Here is a 6,423-nt window from a genome sequence, read left to right as displayed (position 1 = left end):
TTATGAAGGAACTTGAAGAAGACACAAAGAAATAGCAAAACATTCCATGCTCATGGATTGGAAGAATAAATATGTTAAAATGTCAGCACTATCCAAGGCAATCTACACAGTGCAATAACAATCAAAATTACACCAGCATTCTTCTCAAAGCTAGAACAAACAATCCTAAAATTTGTATGGAACCACAAAAGACCCTGAATAGCTAAAGTAATATTGAAGAAGAAAACCAAAGTGGGAGGTATCACAATCCCAGACTTTAGCCTGTACTACAAAGCTGTAACCATCAAGACATTATGGTATTGGCACAAAAAACAGACACATAGACCAATGGAATAGAATACAGAACATAGAATTAGACCCACAAATGTATGGCCAACTAATTTTTGACAAAACAGGAAAGAGCATCCAATGGAAAAAAGACAGTCTTTTTAGCAAATGGTGCTGGGAGAACATGCAGAAGAATGAAACTAGACCACCTTCTTACACCATACACAAAAATAAACTCAAAATGGATGACAGACCTAAATTTGAGAAGGAAACCATCAAAACCCTAGAGGAGAAAGCAGGCAAAAACCTCTTCGACCTCAGCAGCAACAATTTCTTACTCGACACATCTCCAAACGCAAGGGAATTAAAAGCAAAAAAATGAACTATTGGGACCTCATCAACATAAAAATCTTCTGCACTACAAAGGAAACAATCAACAAAACTAAAAGGCAACCGATGGAATGGGAAAAGATATTTGCAAATGACATACCGGATAAAGGGCTAGTGTCCAAAATCCAAAAAAAAAACTTACCAAACTGAACACCCAAAAAAACAAATAACCCAGTGAAGAAATGGGCAGAAGACATGACTAGACACTTTTCCAAAGAAGACATCCAGATGGCCAACAGACACATGAAAAGATGCTTAACGTCACTCATCATCAGGGAAATACAAATCAAAACCACACTGAGATACCACCTCACACCAGTCAGAGTGGCTAAAATGAACAAATCAGGAAACTACAGATGGTGGTGAGGATGTGGAGAAATGGGAACCCTCTTGCACTGTTGATGGGAATGCAAACTGGTGCAGCCACTCTGGAAAACAGTGCGGAGGTTCCTCAAAAAATTAAAAATAGAGCTACCCTATGATCCAGCACTAGCACTGCTAGGAATTTACCCAAGGGATACAGGAGTGCCGATGCATAGGGGCACTTGTACCCCAGTGTTTATAGCAGCACTTTCAACAATAGCCAAATGATAGAAAGAGGCTAAATGTCCATCAACTGATGAATGGATAAAGATGTGGTTTATATATTCAATGGAATACTACTTGGCAATCAGAATGAAATCATGCCATTTGCAGTAATGTGGATGGAACTCGAAGGTATTATGTTGAAGGAAATAAATCACTCAGAGAAAGACGGATATCGTATGTTTTCACTCATATGTAGATCTTGAGAAACTGAACAGAAGACCATGGGAGAAGGGAAGGGGAAAAAAATAGAGACAAACAGGGAGGGAGGGAGACAAACCACAAGAAACTATTAAATACAGATAACAAACTGAGAGTGGATGGGAGGTGGGAGGGAAGGGGAAATGGGTGATGGGCATTGAGGAGGGCACTTGTTGGGATGAGCACTGGGTGTCGTATATAAGCCAATTTGACAATAAATTATATTTATAAAAAATAATGTCGCATTGCATATTTCAAAGTCATTAAGAAACTAAGTCTTAAAAGTTCTTACCACAATAGAAAAATTCTGTAACTATGAATGGTGATAGGTGTTGATTAGACTTGCTGTGGTGATTATTTTGCAATATATCCAAATATCCAATCATTATGTTATACACCTGAAATAAAATGTTGTCTGTCCATCATATCTCAATAAAAAAGAACACATTGGATAAAAAAAATCAGAACTTAGAGGTAGCAACTTGATATCATTTTAGACACCTAAGAGCAATATTATCTGGGCCTAAAATTTGATCCCTGTTTTCAAGGTCAGGCTTTTCTTCACCCTAATCTTTGTTTTCTGCACCTTAACAGATCCTGTAGGCCTTTGTGTCTTTCTTTTCTAATAAGTCTGAGTCTATGGGATAAGAGACATGACCTGGCAATGCGAGGTGGAACTCAGAAGTCAGCTCCCTTACAAACACTCTGACTGAAGTTAATACGATTAGTTCGATGGTGCACACTTTGGAATACTTAGACTATTTAAAAGTTTTTGATGTTCTAATAATTACCCCCGCTTCTTTGTTGTTGTTTTTTAAATCTTTTTGCCTGCATTTCGATTATTATCACTTAGTGAATGACCCAAGTCCTTTTATTAGACCAAGTAGTTTTTCAAAGTAGTTGTGACAATCTGTACTGCTCTCAGCAAACAGAAGGAAATATGATTCTATATAACCTATATCTAAAGGGATGTACATTAATGAGATATACAAACGATTTCTAAAACCCAGGAGTTGGACCTTCATTCTTATGCAAAAAAATGTTGACAATATTGACTTTTCAACCTCCCAGTGTTTCATCAGCCTCTTGTGCTTCAACGCCCTTTTTAAAATAAAAAAAGAGGAAAAACTCATGATACTACCACAATATGAATGAAATTATCCTAGGTGTTTAAAGATAGCCCTCTACTCTGTTAAAGAAATAAATCTTGGGGTGCCTGGGTGGCTCAGTCGGTTAAGTGTCTGACTTCAGCTCGGGTCATGATCTCACAGTTTGTGAGTTCAAGCCCCACGACGGGCTTTGTGCTGACAGCTCGGAGCCTGGAGCCTGCTTTGGATTCTATGTCTCCCTCTCTCTCTGTTCCTCCCCCGCTCGTACTCTCTCTCTCTCTCTCTCTCTCTCTCTCTCTCTCTCTCTCTCTCTCAAAAATAAATAAAGATTAAGAAAAAGTTTAAAAAAAAAAAAAGAAAGAAATCTTGGGGCACCTGGGTGGCTCAGTCAGTTGAGGTCTGACTTCAGCTCAGGTCAGGATTTCACGGTTTATGGGTTCAAGCCTCACTTCGGGCTCTGTGCGGACAGCTCAGAGCCTGGAGCCTGCTTCAGATTCTCTCTCTCTCTCTCTCTCTCTCTCTCTCTCTCTCTCTCCCCCCCCCACTCACCATCCCCCCTGCTTGCATTCTTTCTCTGTCTGTCAGAAATAAATTTTTTAAAAAAGTTTTAAAAGAAAGAAATCTTAATTGTAGACACAATAAAGTAAAACATAATCATATTTCTGTGATCCAACAAATACCATGTTGAATAATTCTTTTCAACAATTAATTTTTAAACAGCTTTATTGAGACATAATGTACACACCATAAAATTTACTGATATTAAGATTACACTTCAAGAATTTTTAGTATCTTTACAAAGTATGTAACTTTCACCAAAATCTAAGTTTATAACATTTCTGTTAACCCAAAAAGAAAACTTGTGCCTGTTTGCAATCACTCCCCATTCTTACTCCCAGACCCAGGCAACCACTGTCTCTGTAAATTTGCTTTTTCTAGACATTTCACATAAACAAACTCTTACAATATGTGTTCTTTTGTGTTGAGTTTCTTTCACTCAGCATAATATTTTTGAGGGCCATCTATGTAGTAACATGTATTAATACTTTATTACTGGTTTTTTGGCTTAAACAGAAACTTATTTGCTCATAATGCTGAGATCAACTTGTCAGCAGAGTGGATTTCTTCTGAGGCCTCTCTCTTTGGCTTGTAGATGACTGTCTCCTCCCTGTGTGCTCACATGGTCTTTCTTTCTTTTTTTCTTTATTTAATTTTTGATTTTTTTCATGTCTATTTATTTTTGAGAGAGAGAGACAGAACGTGAATGAGGGAGGGGCAGAGAGAGGGGAGGACACAGAATCCAAAGCAGGCTCCAGACTCTGAGCTGTCAGCACAAAGTCCAAAGCAGGGCTTGAACTCACAAACCATGAGATCATGACCTTGAGCCAAAGTCGGACACTTAACTGACTGAGTCACCAGATGCCCCTCACATGTTGTTTCTTTTGTGTATGTGTGTGTCCTAGCCTCTTCTTCTTATAAGAACAAGTCATGTCAGATTAGAACCCACCCCAGTGACCTCATTTAAACTTAATTACCACTTTGAAAACTCTATCTCCAAGTACATTCACATTCTGAGGTACTCAGGGCCTCAAAGTGTGAATTGTACACAGACACAATTTAACCCATAGCACTCTATCCTTTGGTTCTCCAAAATTCATGTCCACCCATGCAAAATACATTTGCCTTATCCCAACAGCCACAAAAGTCTTAACCTATCCCAGCATCAACTTTAAGTCCAAAATACCACCTGAATAGCATCTAAATCAGGTATGGGTGAGATTAGAGGTACGGTTCATCTTAAGGCAAAATTCTTCTCTAGTATTGAAACAGTGAAAACAAACAAGTTATCTGTTTACAAAATGCAACGGTAGGACAGACATAAGATAGAAATTTTCATTCCCCAAAAAAAAGAAATTGGAAGGAAGAAGGGTAACAGGTCCTAAGCAAACCCAAAACCTAGCAGGGCAAATTCCATTAGATTTGTAAGTTATTCATATATTTAGTGTATTATATCAACATCAGCACTAGAATTCACATCTTTGCTTCTTCAGCCTGCAATACTTCTACAGAACTCATTTATCAACGTAAATACATGCAGCTAATCTCAAGATGCTTTTGTGGGAAATTCCACCAGATTTTAAGGCTAGAGAATAATCCTCTTTGGCTTAAATGTTCTGTCCTCCAGACCAGCCAAGGTAGTGGCCCTGCTCCCTCAGCCCTGAGCTGCAGCCCCAAACCCTCTAGAATGAAGAAGGAGACAGTCTTGCTGCCTGGGCACTTGCCTCTAAACCCATGGGGGCAGTGACAGCCCTGCTGACCTCTGAGCTCCTTTTGGGGTCATTTTTCCTTGTTACTGAGGGATGATGCATGTTCACATCCAGAGAGCTATGCCATTCCATTTCCTGCCTATGGAATTCCAGAAGTTTGATGGGCTTTCTTCATTTCATCCCACCTCTGGCCCTCCTCAATCCAAGCTACAGTGCTTCTACTGAGATGGCTGATTGAATCCACGTGTTCCACACCCACAATCTCTGTAGTGGAGGTTGTTCAGCCACACATGGTGTTCTCTATGAGCACAGCTTCTCATTTTTTGCAATATGGATAAACAATTTTTTGAATCTTCACATTCTGGCTCCTTTTTGCTTGATAATTCCTTTTTCAATGATTTCTCTCCTCTCACATTTCACTATAAGCAGTCAGGAGAGTGCAAGCCATGCTGTCAACATTTTTCTTGGAAATATCCTCAACCAAATATCCAAGTTCAACACTTACAAGTTCTACTTTTCACAACACATGGAAACATAGTTTGGCCAAGTTCAGGATTGGCCAAGTTCCAGTTTGCAATAACATATTCCTCATATTCATCTGAGATTTCATGAGGAGAACTTTTAAAGTTTGTATTTCTCCAGAGAGGGGAGAGGAGCTGGAAATGTAGTTAATAATTTATCATGGCTAGGTAAAGAAAACTCCATAAAATCTCTATAGTAAGGGTGTGGAGAGCTTTGAGGTCAGTGAACACAACCATATACCAGGAGGGTGATGTGATCCAACTCTGTGAGAACAGAAGCTTCTGCTCTCAGGACCCTTCCAGATCTTGCCCAATGTATCTCCTTACCTGGCAGTTCATCCATGTCCTTTATTATATCCTTTATTATATAATAAACCAGTAAACATAAGTGTTTCACTGAGTTCTGTGAGCTGTTCTAGCAAATAATCAAATCAAAGAGGAAGGGGGTGATGGGAATCTCTGATCTATAGCCAACTTGGACAGAAGTTGTGGGTAACCTAGGGACTTACTACTTGCAGTTAGCATCTAAAGTGGGGGCAGTGTTGTGGGACTGAGCCCTTAACCTGTGGGATCTGACTCTATCTCCAGGTAGATAGTGTCAGAGTGGAATTAAATGGTAGGAAACCCAGCTTGTGTCACAGAATTGCTTGGTGTTGGGAAATCCCACACACATCAGGTGTCAGAAATGTGACTGTGGTAGCCATGTGAGAGTAATGGAGAAACACACAGAAGGAAGAATGAGGATTTTTCCTACATACAAGGTTTCAAAGGTTTGCTCTTGTGTTTTTGTTTTTTGTATCTAGAAATCGTGTAGCTTTAGCTCTTACATTTAGGTGTATGATATATTTTAAATTAACTTTTGTGTGTTATGTAAAGTAATTGTCCAAAGTCATCTTTTTGCATGTGGCTATCCAGAGGTACTAGCATTATTTATAATTTTTTTAATGCTTATTTATTTTTGAGAGAGAGAGAGACAGAGTGTGAGCAGGCAAGGGGTAGAGAGAGAGGGTGACACAGAATCTGAAGCAGTCTCCAGGCTCTGAACTGTCAGTACAGAGCCCAATTCAGGGCTCGAACTCACGA

This window comes from Panthera onca, chromosome A1 (assembly GCF_046562875.1).
Source record: "Panthera onca isolate mPanOnc1 chromosome A1, mPanOnc1 haplotype 2, whole genome shotgun sequence".
Taxonomy (NCBI): domain Eukaryota; kingdom Metazoa; phylum Chordata; class Mammalia; order Carnivora; family Felidae; genus Panthera; species Panthera onca.
This window is presented reverse-complemented; position numbering follows the sequence as displayed.